The following is a 12,970-nucleotide window of genomic DNA, read 5'->3' on the forward strand; positions in this document are numbered from 1 at the left end:
CCAAATGCATGAACAACAAAAGAAAAAATAAACAGACTTCATTAAAAGTAAAAACTTTGTTGCTTTGAAGACAGTATCAATAAAGTGTCTATAAAAAGATAACACAGAATGGGATGAAATATTGCAAAACATACATCTGACAAGGGACTTGTATCTAGAATTCATAAAGAACTCTCACAATTCTGTAATTAAAAAAGAAACAACATTTTTTTAAAAATGGGTAAAGGATCTGAATAGACATTTCTCCAAAGAAGATATACAAATGTCCAATAAGCACATGAAAGAATGTTCAACACCATTAGTCACTAGGAAAATGCAAATCAAAACCATGAGATACCACTTCACACCCACTAGGATAATTCTGAATAAAAAAGCCAGACAAAGACAAGTGTTGACAGGATATAGAAAAATCAGAACTCTCATAGGCTGCTGGTGGGAATGTAAAACAGTGCAATCACTTTGGAAAACAGGTGGCATTTCCTCAAAAGGTTAAACATACAGTTACCCATATGGCCCATGAATTCCACTCCTAGATATATACCAAGAGAAATGAAAACGAATGCCTTCACAAAATCTTGTTCACAAATACCTATAGCAGCATATTTCATAATGGCCCAAAGGAGGAAACAACTCAAATTCTATCAACTGAAGTATGGATAAACAGAAAGTGTTTATCCACTGTGCCAATTTGGATGTATTATGTCCCCCAAAATGTCATGTTCTTTGATGCAATCTTGTGTGGCAGATGTATTAGTGTTGATTAGATCAGAATTCTTTGACTGAGTGTTTCCATGAAGATGTGACTCAACTGTGGGCAAGACCTTTGATTGGATAATTTCCATGGAGGTGTCACCCCATGCATTCAGTGTGGGCCTGAATTAAATCACTGGAGCCATATAAAGGAGTTCACAGACAGAAGGAGCTCAGAGCAGCTGTGAGAGACATTTTCGAGGAGCTGCAGCTTACAGAAACATTTTGGAGAACGCAACCCAGGAGCAAGCAGATGCCTAGAGAGGAACATCATGAGAGAAAGCCATTTTTAAACCAGAACTCCAGACCAGATGCCTGCCATGTGCTTTCCCAGCTAACAGAGGTTTTCCGGACACCATTGGCCATCCTTCAGTGAAGGTACTCTATTGTTGATACCTTAACTTGGACACTTTATGGCCTTAAGACTATAACTTTGTAACCAAATGAGCCCCCTTTATAAAAGCCAATCCATTTCTGGTATTTTGCCTAATGGCAGCACTAGCAAACCAGAACATCCACTTTCCACTAATATACACTGAAATATTATTCAGCCATAAAAAGAAATGAAGATCTGACACACAAGACAGTATGTATGAACCCTGAAAACCATATGCTAAGGGAAAGAAGACAGCCACAAACACCATCTATTATTTGTATTTTATTTGATATGTCCTGAATAGGCAAACCTATAGAGACAGAAAGTAGATTGATAGCTAAATGGTACAGGAGTTCTTTTGGAAGTAACGAAAATGTTCTATAATTGACTCAGTGATGGCTGCACATATATATGAATTTGTTAAAATCCACTGGATTGTATATTTTAAAATGGGTGGATTATATGGTATGTGAAGTGTATCTCAATAAACCTGTTAATAAAAAAAACAAAGTATGGAAAAAAGATGTATCACACAAACATTAATCAAAGAAAAGCTTGAGTGGCTATATTAATATTAGATAGAGTCAACTGCACATTAAGGAAAATGATCAGGGATAACGAGGAACATGCAGGTCAACTCACCAAGAAGACATAACAATTTTAAATGAGTATGAACCAAACGAGAGTTTCAAAATACATGAAGCAAAACCGACAGAACTAGAAGGAGAAACAGACAGATCCATAACTATATTTGGAAACTTCATCATGGCTCTCTCAGTAAATGATAGAACCACTAAACAGAAATTTAGCAAGGATAGAGAGGAACCATCAGCCAATGGGATCTAATTGATATTTATTCCTTGGGTAAAACCCTGGATAAATTTTATCTTTCTTCTCACTATATACTGTTTTCTCCATCTTGGCTTACTTTCACCTGTTCTGTTACAAGGGTTCTACTAAGAGAGATGACATATTACAGATGATCATCTATGTAAGAAATTATTCTCTTCCTTCTACATCTACTTCTTGTGATATGGGGGTCAAGAAATGGCTGCTGTTACTGTCTATCATGTCACAGTCCAAAGCTGGTTACTAGATGGTGGATTGTGAAGTTCAGTCACTACAAAAACTCACATCTATAGAAAACCGCTTTTCTCTAGGCCTTGGGAAGTTGGCCTCCACATCTGTCTGCCACCACTTATCAGGCATTCTACTTCTAGGTCAAAGAGTCATATTTCTTAACTTTTTCCTTTATTTTTGACATGTAGTTCTGGTGGGTATAGAATTCTGGGCTTACTTTTTTTTTCCTTCAGCATTTTAAAGATGTCATTCCATTTCAGCGTCCCATAAATTCCAAATAAAATATGAATAAAACCAATAATAGCCCACATATCCCCAGATTGTTTTTCTTCCTATGTTCCCTTTTCAGTAAACATCAGCACACTACATTTATAAGATTAAGTCAGAAGCCCACGTTAAAACTCAGACTTCATCTTTTCCTTCCCTCCATCATAGGTATTCTCTCAAAAACTCTTGTTGGCTTCTCATTCTTACTAGCTCTCAATTTTTTTTTTCTCTTTAAATAGCCACTGCCTCCACTCCACCTTTGCTCCTTAGACCTCACCACCCATCAGGATATGCAGCCCTGTGTTAATAGATCTGTACATCTCTTAACAGATCTCCCTTCCTATTAATTTTCAGTATAAAAAGTCAATCTTAACAGATGCAAAAATATGATCATGCTATTCTCTGGCTCAAATTACTTTTCATCGCCCCCAGCATAAAGTTCCTATTACTTAGTATGACATAAAATGCCTTTTAATAACTGGTCCTTGCTTACCTGATTAACTTCATATCTCGCAACTCCTCATTTTGCATTTGATATTTCTCTATGTGGAAGCAGTTACAGATCACAGAATAAAATTAGTTCTTTGTCCTCTGTACTTCAAATTATTTTATTTTCCTTAGGAATATATTTGTCTAAGGAATTTATAAGCAATTGATACCTTAGACATCTTTCTCAGATGGCAGCTTAGTATCATTTTCTCTCAGATGTCCTAAGTGATCTAACAGCATGAATTCTTATAATATCCTGGGTTATACTACTCTTGCTATGGTATGGAGATACATACTGGAGCTAATTGTAGTTCTTCTCTTATATTAGATAATATGATTTTTTAAATTTTATTTTATTGAGATTATTCACATACCATACAATTATCCAGAGATCCAAAGTATACAATCAATTGCCCATGGTACCATCATACAGCTGTGCATCCATCACCACAATTTTTTTTTCCAATTTTTAGAACATTTTCATTACCAGAAAAGAAATAAAGAAAAAAAAGAAAGCTCAATTCCTCCCCTACACCTAACCACCCCCTGATTACAGACTCATAGTATTGGTATAGCACATTTGTTACTGTTGATGAAAGAATGTTAAAATACTGTTAACTACAGTACGTAGTTTGCAATAAGTATATTTTTCCCTATATACCCCTCTATTATTAGCTTCTAGTAATAGTGTCATACATTTGTTCTAGTTCATGAAAGAGATTTCTAATATTTGTACTGTTAATCACGGACATTGTCCACCACAAGATTCACTGTTTTATACATTCTCATCTTTTAACATCCAACTTTCCTGCTGGTGACATCCGTGACTCTAAGCTTCCCCTTTCTACCATATTCACACACCATTCAGCACTGTAAGTTATTCTCACAATAATGTGCTACCATCACCTCTGCCCACTTCCAAACACTTAGGTTCAACTTAGTTGAACACTCTACTCATAATAAGCAACTGCTCCCTATTCTTCAGCCTCATTCTAAATCCCGTTAACTTATATTTCATCTCTGTGTGTTTACATATTAGTTCATATCAGTGAGACCATGCAATATTTGTCCTTATGTGTCTGACTGATTTCACTCAATGTAGTACCCTCAAGGTTTCTTCATCAACCCAATTTTTTTTAAGATGGTTTTGTTCACCCACCATACTTTTCATCCTAAGTAAACAATTGATGGTTCCCTGTATAGTTACATATTTATGTATTCACTCCTATCACCACTATCTATATAAGGACATCTCCATTTCTTCCACAAAAAAGGAGGAAGAGTCAAAGAAGGTAGACAGACAAAAGAAAAAGAAAAAGAAAGAGAAAAAAGACAGCTAAAAAGCAACAAAAGGAAATACAGAATCAAACTAAAGTAGAATAAGAGACATCACCAGTGCAAGAGTCTCATACCCCTCCCTAACATCCCCCTCTTATAGGCATTTACCTCTGGTATATTGCCTTTGTTACATTAAAGGAAGAATAATACAAGTTTCTGGTAACTATAGTCTCTGGTTTGCATTGATTGTATTTGTTCCCCCAATACCACCCCATTTTTAACACCTTGCAAAGTTGACAGTCATTTGTTCTTCCTCATGTAAAAACATATTTGTATATTTTGTCACAATTGTTGAACACTCTAGGTTTCAATGAGTCATACAGTCCCAGTCTTTATCTTTCCTCTTGTGCTCTGGTGTCCCACATGCTCCTAACTTTCCTCTTTCAAACATACTCACAGTCATCTTTGTCCAGTGTATTTAGATTGCTGTGCTACTGCCACCCAAAACTGTTTTCCAAACCTCTCACTCCTATCTTTTCCTATCTGGCTGTAGTGCTCCCTTTACTATTTACTGTAGTGCAGTTATTTTGTTCACAAACTCTCATTGTCTGTTTGTCAGAGAATATTTTAAACTCTCCCTCATATTTGAAGGAAAGTTTTGTCAGATATAGGATTCTTGGTTGGTGGTTTTTCTCTTTCAGTATCTTAAATATATCACACCACTTCTTTCTTGCCTCCATAGTTTCTACTGAGAAATCAATCTGCACATACTCTTAGCAAGCTTCTTTTCTTTGTGATGGATTGCTTTTCTCTTGCTGCTTTCAGGATTCTCTCTTTGTCTTTGATGTTTGATAATCTAAGTGTCTTGGTGTAGGTCTATTCTGATCTCTTCTGTTTGGGGTACACTGTGCTTCTTGGATCTGTAATTGTATGTCTTTCATAAGAAATGGGAAATTTTCATTGATTATTTCTTCTATTATTGCTTTTTCCCCTTTTCCCTTCTCTTCTCCTTCTGGGACAACCATGACATGTACATTCATGCATTTCATGTTGTCATTCAATTCCCTGATATGTTGCTCATATTTTTGCATTCTTTTCCCTATCTGTTCTTTTGTGTGTAGGATTTCAGGTGTCTCGTTCCTCAATTCCTGAGAGTTTTCTTCTGCCTCTTGAGATCTGCTATTGTATGTCTCCATTGTGTTCATCTCTTGTGTTGTGCCTTTCATTTCCATAGATTCTGCCAGTTTTTTCAAACTTCTGATTTCTACCTTATGTTCACCCAGTGTTTTCTCTGTAGCCTTCATCTCTTGTTATATCTTCCCTGAACTCATTGATTTGGTTTTTGATTTGATTTAGCGTTTTTCTTTGAAATTCCTTAATGGATTGTTTCATTAAGGTGAAACAATATCTCAACTGTATCTTGATTGAGGTGTACATTTGTTCCTTTGACTGGGTCATATCTTCGTTTTTCCTAGCATAGGTTGTAGTTTTCTGTTGTCTAGGCATCTGGTTTCCTTGCTTACCCCAGTCAGATTTTCCCAGATCAGCATGGGTTCAGGTCTCAGAATGGGGTTATATTCAGGGTGTATCTTAGAGGAATAACAGACTTTCCTGTGAGGTTTCTGGTTGCTTTGCTTTTCCTAACCTGCCCAGCAGATGGCGCCTGTCTGCCTGTTGCTCCCAACTGGTGTAAGGAGGTAAGGCCTCCTTACTTCATGTTTTGGATGCTTTCCCCCAGCCTCTCGGGTCTTGTTCTGAAGGGAAAGCTGGAACCCAACTTCTTACTCTTAGGGAAGATACACCCTAGGGAATTATCATCTGCATTTGAATAGTCTCTCTGACTCTGTTATCTCCACCCCTGTGTGTGTCAGAGCACAGCAAACTGAAAATGGCTGTGGCTCTCTCTTCTGAGCCTTCAGGTTGAGAGAGAGAAAAAGGGACAGAAAGCCCCCTTTTGGAGCCAGTACATGGCCCCCTAGTTTCACTAGTTGGCCAGAGGTAACACTCGGTCTTCCGGGTTCCCCCTCCCAGGACAGAGGAGTCTTCTGGTTTTTTAAGGTCAGTCATCACTAAAAGTCTCTGTCTTCTTGTTGGGGGTTTGTAGCTTATATTCAGTAGTCCACATTTGTTATTTAAAATCCAGTTGGAGCTCAGCTGAGCTATATTCGCTTGCTTGGAGAGTGCTGCTAGTTTCTACCACAGCGAGGTTTTGTAGCAAAGCCTGGCATGGGGGAGGGGCTCTCAGCTCAGTTCCGCAGCTTTTACTTACAGATTCTTTGCTGCAATTTCAGGCATTCCTCCCAGTCCAGGCTGGTGTATGATGTAGGGACAGTCATGGTTTTCCCCCAGCAGTTATTCCAAATAATTTACTAGTTGCTCCTTGCTGTTTATTAGGTGTTCCAGAGGACTGACTAAATTCCACTCCTCTCTATAACACCATCTTGTCCCTCCTCCGATAATACAATTTTTAAAGGCAGAAGTTGTCCTTTGTTCATTATTTTATTTATAGAACTGACATATAGTGGATTTCAGTAATACTAAGTGCATTAGATAGACGTGTACTTCAAAAAGATACCCTAGTTAAAGAACTAGAATATCTACAGCTCCAATTGCTAAAAAGAGTGAATCAGAATTAAATAACCCATTATCAAACTTGCTTATGGCTTGGAACCCAGTATACTTTTGGAGCCTTATAAAAAGGGCTGAGAAGGTGACTTTTAAATTATAACCCAGGAATAATGCAATAGGACCATCTGTGGAATAGAAGAAATTTTTACTAAGGTGGTGGGACTTCATTGGTCTAAGAAAATTGAAGAGGGTTCTGCAGGTTTTGAGAGAGGACAATCTAAGGTGACTGAACCAGGTCAAGACAGGAGACGCTTCCAGGAGGACACACTCCTTATGAAGGGCTAAATCATTACTTCTGTTATTCAACTAAAGAGAAAGCCTAAGTTGACAAAAACTTTAAATTTTGTTCTTTATATGAGGGTAATTCTTAAAGCCCCTGATGTTTTTACAAAACTTGTGACTCTACATTTCAGTTTAAAGAAAACAAAAACCTATTTTATATATGAAGAGACAGATAGGTGAGCAGTAAAAGATATAACACATTAACTATAATCAAAAGGAAGCTTAAATGGATATCAAACAAAGATTTTAGACCAAGAAATATTACTCAGGATGAAGACACTCATTTCATTAAGATAAAGGATTCAACTCATAACAATCTTAAGAGTTTATGTACCTAATAACACTATACATTAACCAGGGAACTCCAGAAAATCAGAACCAAAAGAATATATGGATATAAATATTAAGAGATTTATTATAGGAATTGGCTTTGTGACTACAGGGATTGGTAAGTCCAAACTCCATAGGAAAGGCTGAAAGCTAGGAACTCTGATGAAGGTTTTGATGAATTAGTCAGTTCTCCCCATTTAAGGCCTTCAACTGATTGGATGCAACTTCTCTCATTACTGAATACAAACCCACATTGAAGGATTTTCTACAAAATACATGAAAAATATTCTTTAAAAGTGTGAAGCTCATGGAAACTACAGAAAGACTGTGAAACTGTCACAGACGAGGAGATTAAGGAGATATGACGACTAAATGCAATCTGGTATCTTGCATGAGATTCTAGAACAGAAACAAGACAGTGGTGGAAGAACTGGTAAAATCCAAAGGAAGTCTATAGTTTATTTAGTAGAAATGTACCAATGGTAATGTCTTAGTTTTGACAAATATATTATGGGTATTCTGCAAGATATAAACATTAAGGAAAAGTGGGTGAAGGGAATGTGAGAACTCTTTGTATTACCTTTGCAACTTTTCTGTAAATCTAAGATTATTCCAGAATAAAAAGTTCATTTATAAAGGGAGTGGGTAAGGGGGAGGGGTGTGTGTGTGTAAGGACAGATTATGAAATTTGACAACTTAGATGAAATGGACTAATTCCTTGAAAGACTCAAACTACTGAAGCATATTCATGAAGAAATCAATAACATGAACAGCACTCTATATCTACTAAAGAACATGAATTTGTAATCAAAAACCTTCCTACCAAACATTTGAGGACAATTTAATATAATTTCTATGCAATTTTTTTTTCTGGAAAATATGAGAAGTTCCCAATTCATGCAATAACATCAGCATTATTACCCTGATACCAAAACCAGAAAAGGAAATTGCAAAAAATAAATAAATACATAAAACTATAGACCACTATTCCACATAAAACATAATAATTTTTAATAAAAATTTAGTAAATCAAATCCAAAAATATATAAAAAAGAATAATGGATTATGAACAAGTGAGTTTTCTTTAAATCCCATTACTTATTTGTCAGAATGGTAACCAGGACTTTTTTTACACACCCACATACTCAACCTCCACAGCCATCTCATGGTAGGAGGGGTGGGGCAGGGCATTCCTGCTTGGTAGAGATATAAGTCAGGATCTGCTCACACACACACACACACACACACAGTCTCTGCAGATGTCCTGAATAGGGGAACATCACTGCCTCATTACTGCTGGGGTGCGATGGTAGCACTCTGATCATCAAGAAAGCCTTTGCAAGCATCTGTAGGCAAAGACAGGAAGCTGAATCATAACTGCTAGGCTAGGATGGTGGCCAGGACTTGGCTCACAGAGACCCAGTGCTAGCTTCTGTGCACAGTGAGTTAGGGAAAGATCATGATCTACTCCACACTCCCTAAAGTGAAGGAGATAAAGTGTTACAGGGCTGGTGTTACGAAAATGGTTCTGCCCATCAGGGCCCCTCTCCTACCAGTTCTTTGAAAAGAAACAGCAAAATTATCTTTCTTTTTCTGTCAGTCCCCATTGGTGTTTCCATATAGTGAGATTCTTCAGTACCCACATCAGCATACACAGAAGGCATCATACACCACAAACACACATACACAACCAGGGAATTCTCCACTGGGTCATTCCTCCAGTCCCTTAGCTGTCTGCCTTCTTTTCTCCACTATTCAGAATTTCTGGAGGTTTTTATCAGTTACAGAGATAAACACAACAGAGTGGAGGAAAGAATCCGAGTTTGAAGACAGGTCAAGAGAAATTCTCAGGACTGAAACACAAAGAGAAGAGAGCATCCTGAAGCACTGGGACAATGTCAAACTAATATATGCATATTTGGAAGCCCAAAAGAAGAGAAAAGCAGGGTAGAACAAATTTTTAAAGAAATAAATGCCATAGTTTTTCAAGATTAATAATTAACACCAAACCACAGATCCCAAGCAGAATAAACGTCAAAAAAAAATGAAATAAAATTAAATACTCCTAGACATATCATATTCAAACTGCTGAAAACTAGAAGTTAAGAGAAAGATATCTGAGTAAGTCATAAATAATTAAAAATAAAACAATTCATGGGTCAAAGATGTTTTAATGGAAATTTTAAAATAGCTTAAACTGAATGGAAATGAAACACTACATATCATAATTCATGGAAAGCAGATAAAGCAGTACTTACAAGAAAAATGTACACCATTAAATAACTATGTTAGGCAAAACTCCCCACCTCCAACACATACACAACATACCCTTAGAAGCTCTCCAACAACAGACATAACTGTTTACATAAAACCCAATCTTAGCTAATGCAGCAATCTGAGCAAGAACATAAACAATCTTCCATAATGCAATAACCTCCCTGATGTCAACTCCTTATCTTACCCTGAACATCCCTAAGGTCAACTTCTTATCCTACACTGAGCAAACCAATCCCGACTTACCTCCTTACTTCTCTATCTCACCCACCAACAAAAAAATCCCTCCAAGTACCCCACAATCCCCAATACCCCATATCTATCACACACCTTCATAACCTCAAACCAGTTATACAAAAGCTCTTCAAACAAAACCTCTTAAAATTAACCCACCCTCTATGTAACACCCCTATTCTACCCATCTGCAAGCCCAACGGCACATACCACCTAGTTCAAGACCTCAGGGCCATCAACCAAGCTGTAATATCCATATACCCTCCTCTCCTAAATTCCACCCACCATCACGCATTTTTCAGCCCTAGACTTTCTAACCGCTGCCCATGGAGGCATTTGTGCTCTATTACAGGAACAATGCTGCTTCTTCACAAACCAATCGGGAATCATCAAAAAAGCATCTCAAATCTCCACAAGCAAGCTACCCGCCTCTGACAACTACCGCCCTCCTCAGCAGAAAGTCTCTACACAAGCATAACGCTGCCCTTTAACCCCCTCACCCAAAAGACCGGGATGATAGGTCCGGCCTCCTCAAGAAATGCAGACAACAGCAGCAGCTTCTGAAGCCTTGAAGAAAACCAGCCGGCAGCAGAAAGACAACAGCAGCCTCTGAGGCCTTGACAGAAATCAGCCTGTGGCAATAAGAGAGTAACTGCCCCTATCCAGGACTGACATGAACTAAAAAACTTTTTGCTACAAACTTTTCTTTTCCTCCTCCCTCCAAAGGTTCCCACATACGCAAACTTGCCTATATAACACATTCTCCCTGCCACGGCCAGTGCAGACGCCACTTTGTGCACTGCCCAGGCGGGCTCCTTTCCACTCTCAGAATAAACACCTTTGCCTGAACTCCTCAGCTGTCTTGCCCCTCTAGCGATCAGGGGTACCTTTCAAACTATATAAGAAAAGGCCACAAATCATTACTCAAAACTTCTACCTTTAGAAATGAGAAAAAGAAGAGAAATTTTCACCTAAAGCAAACAAAAGGAAAAATATAATAATAAGAGCAAAAAACAATGAAATCTAAAATAGAAAAATAGAGAAAAATCAATGAAACCAAAACCTGGATCATTAAAGATATGAATAAAATTGAAAAACCAATATCCAGCCTGAACCAAAAAAAAAAAAAAGATATGAATTACTAATATCGGTGATAAAAGAGGGAACATCACTACTATGAACTTTATGTCAATAAATTTGACAACTTACATATAAGGACCAGTTCCTTGAAAGATATAAACTTTCAAAACAGACTGAATAAGAAATAGATGTACTGATCAATGCTAAATCTCTGAAAGGCAGTGTGATGGTTAGGCTCATGTGTCAACTTGGCCAGGTGATGGTGTCCAGGTGTCTAGTCAAGCAAGCACTGGCCTAATCATTACTGGAAGGACATTTGTAGCTGGTTAATAAACCAGAAGGCTGGTTTATTAAATCTTCAGTCCACTGGCAGCAGCTGTGACTGATTACATCAACAAAGGGCGTGTCTTCCACAAAGAGAATTCAATCAGCTGGATTTAATCCAATCAGCTAAAGACTTTTAAGCGAGACAGACAGAGGACCTTCACTTCTTCGGCTAGCCAGCGAAGGAAGCATTTCCTGAGGAGTTCATTGAACACATTCATCGGAGTTACCAGTTTGCTGCCTGAGTTCATCGAACACCTTCATTGGAGTTGCTAGTTTGCTGCCTGCCCTACAGAATTTGGACTTATGCATCCCCACAGTTTCATGAGATACTTTAATAAAATCTTATATTTAGATACCTCTTGTTGATTCTGTTTCCCTAGAGAACCCTAACTAATACAGGTAGTAAATTCATACTTAAAAACTGCCACAAACCAACAGAACATATTTGCAAATAACATTGCTGACAATGCACATTTTTTTAAAAAAAAGCAGCATTACTGAGGTATATTCACTTGCCATATACTCCATCCAATGTATACAAGCAGTGGCTCACAATATCATCATATAGTTGTGCATTCATTGCCACAATTTTAGGACATTTTCATTACTCCAAAATAAATAAAAAGAACCCCCAAAACATCCCATACCTCTTATACTCCCCTAGCATTCATATATATTTTTTGTCTTTATATTATTACTCATCTACCCATACAATGGATCAAGGGAGTGTCAGTCACAAGGATTTCACAATCACACAGTCAGATGATAAAAGCTATATAGGTATGCAATCATCATTAAGAATCAAGTCTACAGGATTATCATTTAACAGATTCAGGTATTTCCTTCTAGCTATTCCATTACACTAGAAACTAAAAAGGAGTATCTATATAATACATAAGAATAACTTCCAGAATGACCTCCCAACTCTATTTGAAATCTATTAGCCACTGAAACTTTACTTTGTTTCATTTCTTTTCCACCTTTTGGACAAGAAGGCATTCTCAAACCCTCAATGCCAAGGCCAGGCTCATCCCCAGGAGTCATACCCCACATAAGGGGGAAAGTAGTGAGTTTATTTGCAGAGTTGTCTGAGAGAGTAACAAAAGAGGTTCTCTGGGGGTGACCCTTAGAAATAATTATAAGGAGGAACTTTGCAGGAAGAAGTTTCATAAGGGCAAGCCCCAAGATCAAGGTCTTGGCATATTAAATTGGGAGACACTAAGGCTTGCAGGAATATCAGGAGTTCTCCAGGTGGGGAAGTTTAATATTTCCACATTTCCCCACAGTTCCATAAGGGGGCTTTGCATATTTTTTTTTCATTTTCTGCCAAAATACTCTGGGATGTATCAAGGTATTACATTAACCTCTACAGAATTACAAGATCTCATTCCCTATTCTAGGTTCAATGTAATTATGTTGTTTGAATAAACTGAGCATACAGGTTAAATTAAATGATGAGCTAAAGAGAATCTAAATTTTGTACCACATAAACGTCTCTCAAATAACAGTTAAAACTCAGGAATAGATGTGACTTCTGTAAGACCTTATAATCTAGGAACCTTTACAATAAGCCTT

The sequence above is a fragment of the Choloepus didactylus genome, chromosome 10 (assembly GCF_015220235.1).
Source record: "Choloepus didactylus isolate mChoDid1 chromosome 10, mChoDid1.pri, whole genome shotgun sequence".
Taxonomy (NCBI): Eukaryota; Metazoa; Chordata; class Mammalia; order Pilosa; family Megalonychidae; genus Choloepus; species Choloepus didactylus.